Source organism: Anolis carolinensis, chromosome 1, assembly GCF_035594765.1.
Source record: "Anolis carolinensis isolate JA03-04 chromosome 1, rAnoCar3.1.pri, whole genome shotgun sequence".
NCBI classification, from domain to species: Eukaryota; Metazoa; Chordata; class Lepidosauria; order Squamata; family Dactyloidae; genus Anolis; species Anolis carolinensis.
In genome coordinates, this window is record NC_085841.1 from 357,882,886 (window position 1) to 357,902,386 (window position 19,501).

At 38.3% G+C, this 19,501-nt stretch overlaps 1 long non-coding RNA gene across 1 annotated transcript; it reads left to right on the top strand.

Moving 5' to 3' along the window:
• Positions 1–1,345: 1,345 nt before the first annotated feature.
• LOC134295603 (uncharacterized) lies at positions 1,346–7,553 on the top strand. The gene is made up of 2 exons (XR_010002230.1): positions 1,346–1,474; positions 4,965–7,553. It is a non-coding gene; the product is annotated as an uncharacterized LOC134295603 (long non-coding RNA).
• The last annotated feature ends 11,948 nt before the right edge of the window (positions 7,554–19,501 follow it).

Consider the following 19,501-nt stretch of genomic DNA (forward strand, 5'->3'; position numbering starts at 1 on the left):
TGTCCGTGGACACCTCCAAGGTCATTTGGCTGGCATGACTGCATGGAGCGCCGTTACCTTCCTGCTGAAGCGGTACCTATTGATCTATTTTATTTATTTACAGTATTTATATTCCGCGGATCACATTACACACATATAAGGCAAACATTCAATGCCTTAACATAGAACACAGACAGAGACAAACGCAGGCTCCGAGCTGGCCTCGAACTCATGACCTCTTGGTCAGAGTGATTTCTTGCAGCTGGCTGCTCGCTAGCCTGCGCCACAGCCCAGCCTGACCTACTCACATTTGCATGTTTTCAAACTGCTAGGCTGGCAGAAGCTGGGGCTAACAGCGGGCACTCACTCCGCTCCCCGGATTCGAACCTGCGACTTTTCGGTCCGCAAGTTCAGCAGCTCAGTGCTTTAACACGCTGTGCCACCGAATGCTCCCATGTCCTTTTGATATCCACAATTAAAACATTTTGTGACTCAATTTATGACTTTAGGCACATTTTCTGGCGTCTTAGAATATTTATTTATTACTTACAACATTTCTACCCCTCCCTTCTCACCCTAGGGGACTCAGGGCGGCTTACAACAACTGGCAAAATTCAACGCCAAACAATCAACAAAAACAGCAACACATCTAAAATCATTTACAATAATCCATAAAATACAATAATCAATATACCAGTGGTTCTCAACTTGTGGGTCCCCAGATGTTTGGCCTTCAACTCCCAGAAATCCTAACAGTGGATAAACTGGCTGGGATTTCTGGGAGTTGTAGGCCAAAACACCTGGGGACCCATAGGTTGAGAACCACAGGAATATACCAAAGAAACACTGTACTGTATATATGTCTAGAGCAGGCCTGGGCCAACTTGGGCCCTCCCTCCAGGTGTTTTGGACTTCAACTCCCACAATTCCTAACAGCCTACCGGCTGTTAGGAATTGTGGGAGTTGAAGTCCAAAACACCTGGAGGGAGGGCCCAAGTTGGCCCAGGCCTGGAGTAATGTGACAACAAAGCCCTAATAAAACCACATAATTGCATAATCCCCCCCATCCTTTATATACTTTAGACAGACCTAATATTAAAGGGGAGAGAAGATGGATGGAGGAAACGCTGAAGAAACAACAACAACGCCGCCATCTTTGTCTCCCCCCGCCCTTTCTCCCTCCCCTTCTTCTCGCTTCTGAGAAGAAAAAGCGAGCTGAGGAAAAAGTGAAAGGGATTGGGGAGAGAAAGAGAGGGGTCTCTCATCTGGGGCGACGCCATAACGACCCCCTCAGCCGCCTCCCTTTCTCCTCAGAGAAGCCTTTTCCCCACAAAATAATAGCTTAGCCGTCCCCGGCTCCTCTGCAGTGCAGGCAAAACTCACCCGCCAGAGGCTGAGCCCGCCTTGTCCCCGCCTCTTGCGGGAAGGAGAAGGAGGAGGAGAAAGAGAGGCATGGAGGCCCACCTTCCCAAAATGCAGGCCACAGTCAGACACGGTAAGTATTCCTCTCCAGTCGTGCAGGGAGTCTCCTGAGAATGGAAACACATTACATGCATTTATATGCAGGGAGTCCCTTCAAAGATGTTGACACGCATCTCACATTGATAGGCCGTTCTCAGTGTTTCCATGCAGGGAATCTCCTCAAACTGTGTACACTCTTAGCATCTATCTCAATGATGGGCAACCTTTTGCACTTGGTGTGTCAAAATTCACCAACAAACCTAGCATGACTTGGGTGGTGTGTCACTTCGAGAGAGAAAAAACCCCCATAATTTCACAATATATATATATATATATATATATATATATACAGTAGAGTCTCACTTATCCAACACTCGCTTATCCAACGTTCTGAATTATCCAACACATTTTTGTAGTCAATATTTTCAATATATCATGATATTTTGGTGCTAAATTCATAAATACAGTAATTACTACATAGCATTACTGCTCATTGAACTACTTTTTCTGCCAAATGTGTTGTCTAACATGATGTTTTGGTGCTTCATTTGTAAAATCATAACCTAATTTGATGTTTAATAGGCTTTTCCTTAATGCCTCCTTATTATCCAACATATTCACTTATCCAACATTCTGCCAGCCCGTTTATGTTGGATAAGTGAGACTCTACTGTAGTTTAAATAACAAAAAATATATATAATCTATATATATAAAAGAGTGATGGCATCAGGGCAGCGGACAAAACAACAAAACTACAGGCCCCCCAACCTCGAAAGTTGACAACACAACCCATCATTCACGGCTCTAGGTTGATACAACAAAAAGAAAAGAAAAATAACGTCCTAATTACAGGGAGAGGAATAATAGTTTTTATCCAATTGCTGCCAGTTTGAAGGCTAAGCTCCAGCCACTTGGTCTCCTAGCAACCTACTCAGCCCAGGGGACAGGCACAGTTAGGCCTCACTTAGGCCTCTTCCACAGATTATCAGATTTTAACTGGATTATATGGCAGTGTAGACTCAAGGTCCTTCCAAACAGCTATATAACCCATTTAGAATCTTATATTATCTGCTTTGAACTGGATTATCTTGACTCCACACTGCCATATAATCCACTTCAGTGTGCATACTAAACATAAAGACAACCATACAACAGACATTCAATACCACCACTACCTCAACAATTTCTCACCAACACCACCAGACAACGCCACAGCAACGCGTGGCCGGGCACAGCTAGTGCATTTATATGCAGGGAGTCCCTTCAAAGATGTTGACACGCATCTCACATTGATAAGGCCGTTCTCAGTGTTTCCATGCAGGGAATCTCCTCAAACTGTGTACACTCTTAGCATCTATCTCAATGATGGGCAACCTTTTGCACTTGGTGTGTCAAAATTCACCAAAAAAACCTAGCATGACTTGGGTGGTGTGTCACTTCGAGAAAAAAAACCCCACTATAATTTCACAATATATATAGTTTAAATAACAAAAAATATATAATCTATATATATAAAAGAGTGATGGCATCAGGGCAGCGGACAAAACAACAAAACTACAGGCCCCCCAACCTCGAAAGTTGACAACACAACCCATCATCCACACCTCTAGGTTGATACAACAAAAAGAAAAGAAAAATAAAGTCCTAATTAGAGAGAGAGGAATAATTGCTTTTATCCAATTGCTGCCAGTTTGAAGGCTAAGCTCCTCCAACTTGGTCTCCTAGCAACCCAATAAAAATAATAAAAAACACTAAAAGATTAATACAATAAAATACTACAATAACAGAAAATAACTAAAATAATACAAGAAAATAATAAAATAAAATAAATAAAAATATATCTTACAATAACATTAATTAAAAAATGCAAATAACGTCAAATAAAAATTACACAACAATTTTTAACCAATACCACCACCACTTTGCCACAGCAACGCGTGGCCGGGCACAGCTAGTTGTAATATGTAACTGTATTTAATAAATCAAAAACTATTTACTACCATTATTTCCATGTACAACAATCTATGGTACCGCTTTCAGTTTCCACGCTGATTTCTCTCTATTGTAGTTTCAGTGTAGTCATGAATAATGAATAATATATTTATTTATTTATTTATTTATTTACTTCACTTTTATCTCGCCTTTCTCTCCGAGGAGACTCAAAGCGGCTTACAGTAAATAGGCAAAAATTCAATGCCTAAAAACAGTGTAAAAACAACAATTCATATAAAACAATCTACAAAACAACAGTTCATATAAAACAGAAACCATTACAAAATAAAATCACATAATCACATAATAAAATAGTAATAATATAATAATATACTACAATAATAATAACATAATAATAATAGAATGATTATATATACAGTATATATAGTTTAAATAACAAAAATATATAATTGTAATATATAACTGTATTTAATAAATCAAAAACTTTACTACCATTATTTCCATGTACAACAATCTATGGTACCTCTTGCAGTTTCCACGCTGATTTCTCTCTATTGTAGTTTCAGTGTAGTCATGAATAATATAATAGTAATAATATAATAGTATACTACAATAATAATAGAATAATAATAGAATGATTATATATACAGTAGAGTCTCACTTATCCAACATAAACGGGCCGGTAGAATGTTGGATAAGCGAATATGTTGGATAATAAGGAGGCCTTAAGGAAAAGCCTATTAAACATCAAATTAGGTTATGATTTTCCAAATGAAGCACCAAAACATCATGTTAGACAACAAATTTGACAGAAAAAGTAGTTCAATACACAGTAATGCTATGTAGTAATTACTTTATTTACGAATTTAGCACCAAAATATCACAATGTTTTGAAAACATTGACTACAAAAATGCCTTGGATAATCCAGAACATTGGATAAGTGAGACTCTACTGTATACATAGTTTAAATAACAAAAATATATAATTGTAATATATAACTGTATTTAATAAATCGAAAACTATTTACTACCATTATTTCCATGTACAACAATCTATGGTACCTCTTGCAGTTTCCACGCTGATTTCTCTCTATTGTAGTTTCAATGTAGTCATGAATAATGAATAATATAATAGTAATAATATAATAATATACTACAATAATAATAGAATAATAATAGAATGATTATATATACAGTAGAGTCTCACTTATCCAACATAAACGGGCCGGCAGAACGTTGGATAAGTGAATATGTTGGATAATAAGGAGGGATTAAGGAAAAGCCTATTAAACATCAAATTAGGTTATGATTTTACAAACTAAGCATCAAAACATCATGTATTACAACAAATTTGACAGAAAAAGTAGTTCAATACACAGTAATGCTATGTAGTAATTACTGTATTTACAAATTTAGTACCAAAATATCATGATGTATTGAAAACATTGTCTACAAAAATGCATTGGATAATCCAGAATGTTGGATAAGTGAGACTCTACTGTAATTGCATTAAAATGTATATAGAATAATAATAATAATAATAATTTCTGAATTTCACTTTTACCTGATAGCCAAGGCATCGCATCACAAATGGACTTGAAAGCAGGAGAAAAAGTTTTCCAGATCTTCAATGTTCAATGGCAACTTGGCTATCTTCCATACAATTTCGACCCAATCCTGTTCTTGGGGAATGCAGAAAACAAGACTGCTGCATTTGTTACATAGCAACCTTTTAGCTGTTTGAAATCCATTCACATTTTCTCAGCTGAATCTTCTGTTTTCCAGACTAAACATTATAGTATATTCAGCTATTTGTTGTAGTGTTTGTTTCCAGACTCCTCACAAATTGGTTTCTCTTCGACGGACACACTCCAGTTTGTCAGTGCGCTTTTTTAAAGTGTGCTCACAATTGGACAAGTATTCCAGATACAGCTGACCACTAGAGACTTCTATATGTGGTAAATCTGGCTGAACTTAATGAGGTCGCTTCTGACTAAACATGCATAGTGTTGTATAGTAACCGTGTCTTCAGTTTTAATTATATTTTTAAATGTACTCCTTATCCATCCAGATTTTACAGGTCCATGATTTATTCATTTGAGAACAGAGATTCCACTGCATTGATCTGTGGCATTTCATATAAATAGATTTAATTCCTATAATACCTCCTCCCCCAAATTTAATTGGGCCAATCTATTGTATTTCAGCATAGGCTATGATTCATTCTTTTAACTGTGTTCTAAAACACAGACATTGAGAGTTTCTCATCATTGTCATCCTAGCAAGCTTTTAAATAGGCCTTCATTATTTTAGTCCCTAACTTCACTTAATATGTTTGGACAGATTCTCACAGTTTCCGTTGCTAATATGATTCCCTGCAAATAGAGCAGAAGGTTCAGCTGAACAAAAGAAACGATCTAATTTTAGTAATGGCGCAAGCTATGCCTGTATAATCATGCACTCTTTTCCTTCCGCTTGTGAATGTCAAAGACTTTCTCCTCCCCAGTGTAAGCTGAATTCTCATTTGTATCAAAAGCATGCCGGATTCGGTAAATATTCTTATTTTCTACAATGCATTATACTGCCAAAAGCATAGGGTCTTTAGAATATTGCTTTCACAACTCTAGAATCTCACTCCAGCAGTTCTGTACAAATGGGGCAATCACACGAAACAATCCTTTCTGATCAACAGGAGAGAATCAATGTGAAGTTCCATTTCAGATCCAGTTATCTTTTCTTCTCTATTCATCTGTGTGTTGTATGATCAGTAAAAACTATTCATTTATAAAACTGTTTAACTAAAAACAGACCCCTACACCAATAAGCTTGTGATCTGAAATTATGATAAGACCACAAAAAGCGACTAGCTGGAGAAGATAAGGAGTAGAATTAGCAAAAGGAAGTTACACATGGACTGATATCCAATTAACCTTCCTTCCAAAAGAACTGAGAATGGGGAAGGAGCATCCTGTCTTTGGCACACTAAGAAATGGCCTCCTGAAAACAAGATTTCAACATGCACTTTATTGTAAATGTAGAGCATTGGACTATGACCCTGGGGAGCAGGGTCCAAATCCACATTCAGCCATGGAAACTCACTTTGGGCAAGTCACATGCATCAAACCTCAGAGGAGGGAAAACGAAAATACGCTCTAAACAATTCTTGCCAAGACAACTCCTTATGGTAGCTATTAGTCAGAAACACCTTGAAAAAAACACAACAACAAAGAGCAAAGAGGGGAAGCTGGGAAGACATTTCCATCTGGTCTTCTGTGCCATCAGCTGGAGGCCACTCCCCCAGTAACATGCTATGCTAATAATATAGTAATATATCTATATGCGTGTGTGTGTGTGTGTGTGTGTGTGTGTGTGTGTGTGTGTGTGTGTATATATATATATATATATATATATATATATATATATATAGTATATAGTATATATTATACAATATAATTTACAATAATAAATAATAATATATTGTATATACATGTAATATTGATAATAATATTATAATGTAATAAAATATAATACTAATAATAATACAATATAATATTAATTATGCATTATTTTTACATGTAATATTATTGGTAATATTACAGTATAATGATGTGGTACAATATGCTAGTAGAATGCTAGTGTTGTGCTGTGCTAGTGATATAATACACTGTATGAAAATATTACAGTAGAGCCTCACTTATCCAAGCCTCTGGATAATCCAAGCCATTTTTGTAGTCAATGTTTTCAATATATCATGATATTTTGGTGCTAAATTCGTAAATACAGTAATTACAACATAACATTACTGCATATTGAACTACTTTTTCTGTCAAATTTGTTGTATAACATGAAGTTTTAGTGCTTAATTTGTAAAATCATAACCTAATTTGATGTTTAATAGGCTTTTCCTTAATCCCTCATTATCCAAGTTATTCGCTTATCCAAGCTTCTGCCGGCCCGTTTAGCTTGGATAAGTGAGACTCTACTGTATTTGCAGCTGTTCTGAGTCCTCTTCAGGGTGAGAAGGGTGGGATATAAATGTAGTAAATAAATAAACAAGATCATATTGTAAAATGTTTGTAATGGAATAGCTTCCTTGAGTTATGACAGATTGCAATGTAATATTGCCTTCTCATTTATATAAAGCCTATTGTCAAATCTCACCCTGTTTCATTAGACATTACATTGTAAAAATAATGCGATTTGACACTATTTTAACTGGCATGACACAGTGGTATGGAATCCTGGGATGTATAGTTTGGTGAGGCACCAGCACTCTTTGGGAGACGGCTAAAGACTTTGTACAGACATACCATGATTCCCTTGCACTGAGCCATGGCAGTTAAAATGATTTCAAACTACATTAATTCTGCAGTGAAGATGAACCCAAAGAAAACAGATGTAAATTCTGCATTTTATTTCCTTTAATGATTTTTTCATGACTTCAAACAGGACATTTAATATTACATAGCAGTCACTTGTCTACATTGTGTTCATACCAGTAAACTTGTGGGAATTATTAACCCCTTTTTGCAGATTAAAGTGACGAGAGGAAGGACTAAAGGATATTAGTAAGTAGCTAAGACTACAGTCCTAAGCACACTTACCTAGACATGGATACGGTCCACAAGAAGGAACTTTCTTAGTGTAGCCATTAAGCCATTACACTATGTAACACAATTTTTGTTCCTGGGTTATAAATGTCATTTTCTAATTAGGTCTATCATAAAAAATGGGGGAAAGTTTATTAAACATTCTGAAGCACATTTTGCTAAAAAATTTTCAATGAATATTTCATAGAATTTCAACCAATTCAATCTCAACAGCAGCCACAAAAACAAAGTTTATTCATTGAGGTCCCTATTAAATTGTGCAGTCAGATCACAATCTTCTAGAAAGCTCTTTGATATAATTTTGGTGGTAGCCCAATCCACACTCCCCATAGACTATATAGCCAGTTGGAGGGACTATATGTTGTTACATAATGTTATCAAAAGATAGGAAATGTATCACACATAGAGAGGACAATAGAGGACACAGATTTGCACATCCTAATTTCTAGGTAGAGCTGGAAAATCATAGATCAGTGTTGCAATTATTTTTATTTGTCAATAAGTCAGCTTCATTTTAGGATGATTTTGTGAGCCTCAATCATACTGTAAACTCAGGCCTTGTCAACTCAGGACTATTGTGCTCTCAATTGAATTGAGCTTACCTGTAGTGTGGTCTCCTCCTTTCTTCCTGTCTTCCACTTTACCAAGCATTATAATCTTTTTCAATGAGTCACATTGTAAGTATGACATCCAAAGTCATTTTTATATTATAAATAGTGGAGAATAATGGCGAAAAAGCCATCTGTGCTGTTCAGCCTGCTGTCCAAGTGCTAACTAACTGTTGATGAGAAAATTCAAGGTCTCTGCTTTCTGTTCAAAGGTTCATTATCTGAACTTGGACTGAATGAGGCACTCAGGCAGAGGTTACCTTCAAGCTGAGGACTAACCTCTCTGAAATGTCACACACAGTTGATTTAGATTTACATCTCAGGAAATATGAAGACTAGACACACCATTAGGCAGAGTAGGAAATCTGTTTTGTGCCGTTATTGCTTGGAATTGGGCGGTAGTGTTGAACTGAGCTCAATATCTTCCTAGGTCCCAAGGTCAGCAGCTTTCTATTCCCTACGATTCCACAGCAAAAAAATTGAGATTACAGAGTGGAACCCTTTTATGTTACAGGGATGGAGTGGGAAATGTTAATTTATTTGTGAGAAATTGAGATTAGAGAACATTGAAGGGGGACATCCTACTATTACCAAATACCACTACCCTCACCCCTGATAAAAAGAATTTATAGTTAGGGGTTTATAGTCTTCCAAGGGCAACAAACCAGAATGAGATAAAGCGGCACCCTCTCTTTTGCATGAAGTCCCACCACCCCCAGACACTTCTCTCTCTCTCTCTATCCTCCTAACCATAAACTATATTTTATTCTACCTTTATTTCTATAAATCTGTTAAACATGTTGTATATTACTTTGGGAACAGAAAACATTGACCCCCCTACCTGACCTAGGTCAGGAAGCGAATTATCCAACTAACGTTTCACCTTGAGAAATAGCTCCAGGTGAGGTTTAGAAACAAAAGGTGACTGGTCATTTCAACACTCTCTATTTTGGCTGGCCTGGAAAAGGGAAAGCTGCACAATCCCATCATCTTCATGCTTAGATATCCAAAGACCAAAATCTAGTAGCTAACATATTTCTATCTATTCTTTCTATATAATTTTATCCTGTTATATAATGTATCAATTTCCCAAGTCTGAAATGTATAGACTGTACTTTGGGGTTTCTTCCAGCTCTATGATTTTATAACAATATGGGCAAATGGCTCTAGGGCTTAATGAGGCCAGATATACACATTCACAGTCTCTCTGCCCAGTTCTCTCCCTTCTTTCTGTTGTGTCAATGATGTACAACCACTTTTACACTAAGCCAGGAGCCTTGGCACCAGTTTGGAATGAATGTGGAGATGGATGTCCAAGCTTTGGTGACGTGGATACCTGCTTTCACTTTAACTGATTTATGGAGACCCCATGACTTGGAGATCTCTAAAGCACCCGATTATCAACAATTCTGCTCAGATCTTACAGATCCAGGGCCAGGACTTCCTTGATTGATACCATCCACCTGGAATGTGGTCTTCCTTTTTTCCCCAGCTACCTAACACCTTTCCAAGCAGTGAACCATGCCTTGTCATGAAAAGTACTACAGTGTCATCCTGCCACTCGCAAATGCTAGATATTTTAAGATTGGAGGGAAATCTCATCTGGGGAGAAGAATTCTTAATTAAGGAGGACAATGACTTAATTTGGTACACCCTATAATTACACTTTTGACATAAGGAGATAAATGGATTGGTTTTCCTTGTGTGGAAATGGGCCACAGAACTGTCTTTAGCACACACCCAAACATGAAATTTATTTATTTATTTATTTATTTATTTACAGTATTTATATTCCGCCCTTCTCACCCCGAAGGGGACTCAGGGCAGATCACAACGTACACATACATGGCAAACATTCAATACCATATGAACATAGAGACAGAGACAAAGACAGAGACACAGAGGCAATTTAACCTTCTCCAGCTTCCAGCTTCCTGAGGGTATGCATAATTCCGGCCACAGGGGGAGCAGCTGCTTCATTATCCACTGTGACACTGAGTCCTTGGATACTTCCTCATTCCAAACGCTGTTGGATGATTTTTATGGTGTCGTAAATTAGTTAAATTAGCCTCCCCACATAAGTGGTACCTAAATTTCCTACTTGATAGATGCAACTATCTTTCAGGTTGCTTAGGTCAACAACGAGCAGGGGTGCTCACTCCGACATGTGCTGGCCTCGAACTCATGACATCATGATCATAGTGATTTATTGCAGCTGGCTACTAACTAGCTTGTGCCACAGCCTGGCCCCAAATGCTATGTTTTTGTGTGGAACAAACATACAACATATATTTAATACTGCCTTTGTAGGCACTGACACTCCAAACAGATAGTCATGTTAATCTGTTTTAGAACAAAAAGCATAGAGGAATCCAGCAATGTCTTTGAGACAAACTGGTTAATACTTTCATGGACAGACTGCACCTGATGAACTGGACTCAAATCTGCAAAAGCTTATGCTAGAATTAAACCAGTTAGTCCCGAAGGTGCCAGTGGATTTTTAATGCCTTCATCTCTGCTTGTAATTTGTTTCCCAAATCCACAGAACACTGGAACAAATTTTTCATTTGTCCCCTCATTTCCCCCATCCTTGGCTTGACCTATGAAGTGCTAGCAAAATGCTGTATCCTCCGTTAACCTGTCTCCAAAGAAAGCTGGCATGAAAGAAATCTTAAGGGAATTAAGAAGACCCAACCAAGATAATGTGTTTTAATCTTGTGGTATGTTCTTAAAGGCAAAAACAGATTTTTTTTTAATTGCACAGAAATGCAGCTGTTGTCATTAGGAGGGCAGAGAAAGCTGCGAGAAGAGCCTGTTGCCATGGGATTGCTTTTAATGACTATTGTAACAGAAACTCTTCTTAGGCCAAGCTGTTGGCAGGCACAGCTGGGAAGCACCAGAAGCTCAGTATAAACTGCCTTACAATGCCCTCTTGAGGCCAAAGGCCTCACAGCTTCTCCGTGAGCAATGTTTTATTTTTCTTTTGTTGTCAGCATGATGATTGTTCTCTCACATATTTCCTCAGACGGTACCTGAAATGCTACTTTTGGATTTCACAACATAAATCTGCATGTGGAATTACACCTAAACTTTAGGAAGAACGTCCAGGTGGTTAGAGCCCTTCAACAGTGAAATACGCTGCCTTGGACTGTAGCAGAGTCTGCCTTTTCAGAGGCTTTTAAACAGAGGTTGGATGGCCATCTCTCAGGGTGCTTTGAGTGTGCCTTCCTGCATGGCACAATAGGGTTAGACTACGTGGTCCTTGTGGTCTCCTCCAGTTCTGTGATTATATTATACAACCCTTGTGTTGAATGGCAACATTGTGCAACTGAAGGGGCACCCAAATGCATGTACACAACTACTGAAGGGGCATTTATATGACCTTCATATGTACCTGCTTCCACAAAGGCATCACACGCCCAACTCTACCTCTTTATAAGATAAAATTATCCATACACCTCCATTGGGAAACTTACACATGTAGAAGACATCAGCAGGATTGCAGAACTCATACAGCAAAAGCACACATGTATATTAACCAATATATTAACCTCTTCTTTTACACTATTCTCATATTAATATTTTATTAGCGCCAGGAAAATATCATTTCATTTCCTATTTTTTGTGTGTCTTTTTAGCTGTTTCATTTTTGCCCATCTGTTTTGTTCTCATTATTTATTTTTATTTATTTTTGTGTTGCTTGATTCCATTTGCTCTTTTAAGACTATTTTTAACTGGCAGATATTTTCTAGTGCTTTTATTATTGTGTCACAGGCTGTTTATAAACAGCTTATAACACAAAAAGCTTAATTAACCATTATTTTGGGCTGCAGCCCACAAACATCTCATGCCAAATAAAATTTGCATGTCTTTTAGAAGCAGCAATATTCTTGCTATTGTTTTTACTGCAGTAGACAAACACATCTAGCTAGCTCCCTGGATGGTCACAGTGATGATATTACTATTGTTTATGAATTTACTTATTTAGCATGATCAGTGTACAAGTAAAAGAACAACAACAACAACACCCAGCCCTGCCAAAGGTGTACAACTTACACAAAGGAGAAGAAAGGAATGATTCTACTATAATACTTTGCAATATAATTCTTAAGCTATTCGGCCAGATTGTAAACTCATCCCAATTTAATATGCAGTGAACTGGTAAACACAGATAATCAAAATATGCAAGATTAGAAAACAATATTTAACTAAAATCCCAAATTCTTTGGAAAACAGGAAGGTTTTTTACTAGAGATATAAAAAAATGAGGGAAGGAGCAGTCCAAAAATGGTCAGGGAAACAATTCCAAGAGTATCGAGCAGTGAGTGAGAAAGGACGGAGCCGAGCCAAAGAAGAGGAAAGTCTTGTTTGGATGAGAAACCTACAGTTCTTTCCTAGAATGCAAATACTGAGCCTTGCAGTGGCTTGATGGAAAAACGGAAGCGTCTAGACTGTCTTCAAGGATATCCCTGTGCAAACAGCAGTACAGTGGTCTAATTTGTGGGTGATGGGAATATGAATAACAAGAGCAGCAATGGACAATAGGTGGACCTGAGACGACATCTCTTAAAGCCTGTTATAGTGGCTTTCGACCCATCCTATTTTTGGCCAGAATCACACCCTTTCTGGCCAATACAGAATGACCTGATCCTTCAGGGAGCTTCCCTATCCCATTGCCAACAAATGTGGGCATCTATAAGTCATTTCCATGAAGATTAAATGCCTCTTGTTCATATTTTGAACCCACCCATACCTTCCCCTTCTCAAGGAAAGACAAGAAATAAAAATTATTATTATTATTATTATTATTATTATTATTATTATTATTGACACAGAGGCATAGTATGACACAGCAAATGAGATGTATATGCTGGATTTCGTATAACAAAATCACAAGTCAAACACTTCCCAAGTGTTTAGGACAGTGTGATGTATTTTGGATGATGCGCGCAGGTCCTGGTAAGGTGGCCTTTTGCAGTTGAGAGATCATAATTTTGTCAATGTGTATTGTTTCCAAATGCCAGCTGAGATCTTTTGGCACGGCACCAAGTATGCCGATTACCACCGGGACCACCTGTACTGGTTTATGCCAGAGCCTTTGCAGTTCGATCTTGAGGTCTTGATAATGGTTTCATTTTTCTTGTTGTTTTTCATCAATTTGACTGTCACTTGGTATGGCGACCTCAATAATCCAAACCTTTCTCTTTTCCACAACAGTGAGGTCTGGTGTATTGTGTTCCAGAACTTTGCAGGCTGGATTCGGAAGTCCCACAGTATCTTTGCGTGTTCATTTTCCATTACCTTTGCAGGTTTGTGATGCCACCAGTTCTTTACTGCTGGGAGGTGGTACTTGTGGCATAAATTCCAATGAATTATTTGGGCCACATAGTTGTGCCTCTGTTTGTAGTCCATCTGTGCAATTTTCCTACAGGCGGACTACAAACAGAGGCACAACTATTATTATTATTATTATTATTATTATTATTATTATTATTATTATTTTATTGTATGACACAGCAAACAAGATAGACATGCTGGATTTCATATCACAAAATCACAAGTCGAACACATCCCAAGTGTCTAGGACTGAGTGATGTATTTTCGGATGATGTGTGCAGATCCCAGTAGGGTGGCCTTTTGCAGTTGGCAGATTATTATTATTATTATTATTATTATTATTATTATTATTATTATTCTCCTTCTGCTACTAGGGCTTTGGGTTGTCTCTCATTTTCTGCTTCCGTGCCACCAAAAAACCCAAAGCAATGTGAGAATCTACCCGCCGAGATTAGATTTTTGAATATGTCACAAGACAACTGGACATCCACATCCGATAAAACCAAGCAATATTACTTAACTGCGATTGAAATCCTGTTGATATCTTATGCATATATGTGTTCAGTTCTGTAAGCAATTGGACACCTTATTTGATGCACAGTGTCTACATTAAGTTCAAGGTTATAGAAACGGAATTGCATATATGGTGCTGCAAGGCATGGAAATCCACAGGTGATGAAAATTGTTTTTGCTATTTCTTACCTGGCTTTGTATATGGATTCAAGCAGGAAACTGCAAATAACACAACATATATCATTGGTTAAAACCAATACATATTAAAATCTATCCGTGAATACTTTTAAAATACCCTGGATGGATCTAGCAAAGACTGGTTTTTAAATGCAAACAGTTCTTCTGGTTAATGCAACTCTTCCAGCATGTTATTCCACAATGTAGTGGCCTCTGAAGAAAATGTGTAATGGGTCAGTTTACTCTGATTGAAGTAGATAACCCCCAGAAGACGTGAGTGTATTGGATAGATAATATAGGAGATGGCAATCCAGTCCTCTGCTGCTACTGACTGATAGTCATTCTGCTTTGGTTAGCTGTTTGGATACAGACCAGGTGCATTCAGTTGTGCATTTCTGCATCTGCTTCTACATTTGGTTATGCTTTTGATTTTACAGCATTGCCAATATTCATTTGGAGATTTGTTTAGGGTCATGGAACCAAACCCTTGCTATCCACTGGGATTTGGTTCCAGGACCCTGCATGGAAAGCTAAATCCATGGGCACACAAGTCCCATTATATATAGTAAAAATGTTTCTCTTACATGGCTAAATCAAAGTTTGCTTTGTATGTGTATGTGTGTATGTACACACATACAAACTGTGGATAGGTGAATTCATGGAGACAGAGGGCTAACTGTATGCATATAAACATAATGTGTGGGCTTCTTCATTGAGGATGTAGTTGTGTGCTATAACTGGGAGGACCACTCTGCAATGAGCATTTCAGGGGTCTTGGCCAGTGGGACTAAAAGACTTCAGAGACATTATCAGAACTGGAAAATTGGCACCCCACTTCCCAAAAGTCGTTGCGGAGAAACAACCGAGAGGGGCATATTAAATGCCAGGGTTAAGAATATCACCTTAATCACCCTCGCATTGGCAGTACCGCTGTAGAACCTCTCTTCCCCCAGCTGTTATTTAAATGCTCTTTAAGATAAATTAAATAAACCTGATTTTAAAGGCCAAATAATACAGAAAACCCCCCTGCTGTTTTAATGGTCAAATGATTTGCTGTTTGAACACACACGCACAAACAGTCAGGGGGAGAGGCTGGTGGCACCCTTGAAGGTGATTTTCAGTCCTGAAGTGAAAGGGCTACACAAACAGCAATCAGAAACAATTAAGAGGACTGGAACAAGTGCTTCATTCTTTCCCCCAACGACCCCACATGGGAAATTGGACTTGCCATTTCTCAGGCTCATTGCATTTCAAATAAGACTCCCAGCCAAGTCGTGGCAGGTTTCCCCCTCCCGCCCTCCAACTCGCCTCTCCAAGTCCAACTCCAATCAAAAGGTATTGCTTAAAATCTTCCTATATTGCAGCCGGAGTGAAAGCGGTGATTGTCTATGCTGATGAGTGCAGAAGATTGGCTCGGAAAGGACCAGGCAGGTTTTCTTTTTTGTTTGCGGAGCAGACCCATTATAATGTTATTACAAGCCCTGTAGAAGATTGTTAAAAAAGAAAAAGAGGGAGCCAGGGGAGGGAGAGAAACAGAAACAGAAAAATAAAGATAGGAAGAGGATTGAATAACAAGATGTATGTTTTCATGCTGCTGTGCTCTATTGTGCTGAGGATGAATTCTCCAGTAAAGTTAAGCAAAGGACAACCTTGGGATTGCAGGCTCCTTTTGTGGCTCCCAGTTCACCCACAGACACACATCCAACCCAAAATTTGGGAAGAGGGCCATGATCTATCTAAAAAAGCCACTTGCAACTCATAGAGGTTCTTGGAGAAGTCAATTTCACCCTTTTTCTAGCCAAAAGAGGAGTGAGTATGTGCAAATTGTTCCTTCTGGAAACTTCCAGAAATAGTGACTCGGATTTGAACACATCAAACATATCAAAAAACCTTACACTATTTAGTATTTAAAGGTCCTATTTCTCAAAACCAGATAGACTTCTGACCATTTCTGGTTCTGCTTCTTTCATTTATTTGGCAGATCAAGTGATTTCCTTTCTTCTCAAGGGCAGAAAATTGGCTTGGAACTGCCAAAGTCCATTCCTGCTGGATTGCTTATATGGTAAATTCTGTACTCTGTCTAAAATTGTGAATTGTGATTACATAGAGTTGTGTACTCTATTTAAAATTGTGAATTGTGGCTACATAGGGACATGAGACGTAGGCTTGTGCAATGCAGCTGGAGGGCAATTCTTTTTTGGTATCTCAATTTCGTTGGGTACCCAGATCCGTTTTTGGGAGTCTCCTGAAAACCGGCTAATGGCAAAATCTGTTTTCGGCAAAGCAGCCGAAAGATCCAGAAAAGATCCGACATTGACAGCAGTGGGGAACTTATGAGGCTCCCGTTTCCATTCCTGGAATCCTTTCCTTTCTTCCTTTCAAGGGAGCCTGGGTTTGAGGGTTAAGCGAGCACCCTTCCTGGGCACCTTTTCTTCCTTCCTTTCAAAGGAGCCTTGGGTTGAGGAATGGGGTTAAGGAAGCATCCTTCCTGGGCTCCTTTTCTTTCTTTCAACGGAACCTGGGTTTGAGAAATGGGGTTAAGGACACGTGCCACATTCTCCTGAATAGAAGGAGCATGTGGCGCCCTTGAGCCCTTGTTATTATGGTATCCGGAGAAGCCAAAGAAGTGAAGAAGCCAAAGGAAAATGGCTAAAACGGATATGTGCACGAGTCTAATGAGACTGTCTCAGACCAACATCCAGGACAACTATGGAAATATATTTATCTGTCCGTTACTGAGAGGAAGTATTTGAGACTATCAAAGATTTACACAGCCTTAGGCATATCCCGTATCGGTGTTTTCTCTGAACAAGCTGAGACTATATATAGACTGAGCATCCTTTATTTGGAATTTAGATATACACTAAAATTTGAAATTGTACACATTCATGGCTGATATAGTGACATCTTTGCCTTCAGATCACACACAAACTTAGCACAAATTATTAAAATATTGGATAAAAATTACCTTCGAGATATAAGGTGTAAACAAAAAATACATGAATTTCATGTTTAAACTTAGGTCTCATTCCCAAAGTATTTCATTATGTAAGTTTACAGTAATACAGGAATTCCAAAATACAAAACAAAACATAAATCAGAATTGGATACATTTTCATCGTGTGCATTTTGGATAAGGGATACTCAAGAACACAAGAATTATATCTTCTGTCTGTTGTTGACAGGAAGCCTAGAAAAGAGCAACCCAGTAGAAAGCAGCAATTGTATGCAAATATCATTATAAATGGAAGCTTGTCAGTGCCTCATAATGGAGAAAATAACTTAGATATAGGAAGACAATAGAAGTCTAGTTATACTTTGGGGTGATTTCCAAAATCCATGACTACATTTGTAGGGTTTGTTAACAGAATGTACTAGATCTGCAGAATCTGCTTGGGCTTTTCTGGGTGATTTATGGATGTTCCAGGGTTTGGATCCTCTCCTGTAATAATAGTAACAACCAAAGCAGTTGGTATGAGAATTAGACCCCTGTTTGTTCTATAGGAATAGAAGACATTGCTACACATGTGTCTTGAAACCCATAACCTAGACCGGTCCTTTTGGATGTAGGGAAGGATGCTATGCCATGGTCAGTGTTGAAATAGGATCCAGCTATTACTCATCCACTTATTTTCTATGTATAGAGGTTCAATCTCTGGCTCAGGTATCAAAAGCTACAGCATAAGTCCTCACCCTTACATTAAGAGGCTGAAATGAACAAAATGAGGTGCAAGGGAATTAAATATATGTCTGAGACGATCACAAATTCAGTGCAAGGGCAGCCTGGGAATTAATTTATGTCTGAGATGATCAAAAATTCAGTTCTGATACTAAGACAAATTCTTGAGCTGAATTCTTGACGCTTCCAACAACAACAAATGCAAATATGATTGGAACAGTCAATTGGGTGGGATAACATGGAAAGGACCATACAAAAAATCCGTAGTACTAGCATTTTAAACAAAATTAAAGTGAGAGACACTGTTACAGTCTTCCTTTATGTAATATGGTACAGATGGAAAGCAAAATGTCTCATTCACCACTCATTCGGAACAGCAAAATAGCTCAAATGAGCTCTACATATAAATATCACATTTTTTCCAAATGGTCTTTAGTTGATACCTTCACATCTTTATATGTTAACTAGCTGTGCCCTGCCACGCGTTGCTGTGGCCAATTGGAATTGCAGTGAATAGCTTCGCTGCTTCAAAGCCTGACCGTTTTCTACATAGGGTATCCTTGCTAGGCCAGGTTGAATGAGATGGAGTAGCCTCGTGGTTTCCAAAGTCTGGCTTTGAAGCTGCAAGGCTGTTTAGTGTTAATCAAGGTGGGCCACAAAGGGGTTGATATATGTGTGGAATAACGTGCAGTGTGGTAGAAAGAACTGTTGTCTGGTTGAGGCAGGTGTTGCCATGGATCTCCTTGATTAGCATTGAATAGGCCTGCAGCTTCAAGGTCTGCCTGGTTAGTACTTGGAAGAATCCTTTACTGGGACGTGTTAGCTGGGTGTGATTATTTAAGTTGTTTAGCATTGAATGGTCTTGTAACTTCCAAGCCTGGCTGCTTCCTGCGTGAGGGAATCCTTTGTTGGGAGGTGTTAGCTGGGCCTGGTTGTTTCCTGTGTGGAATTCCCCTGTGTTATGAGTGTTGCTGTTTATTTAGTGTCGTGATTTTAGAGATTATATTGTTGTGTATTGTTATTAGAGCACAGTAATTATTATACATTATATTGATAATGTTATATGATTTGCCTGGAACAGGATTATATGAGGCCCCTTCTACACAATGGTTTAAAATTCACACTGAAGTGGTGTTTTTTTGGTTTTTTTTGCTGTGGCCTTGGAGGCAGCCTGGCTTTGAAGC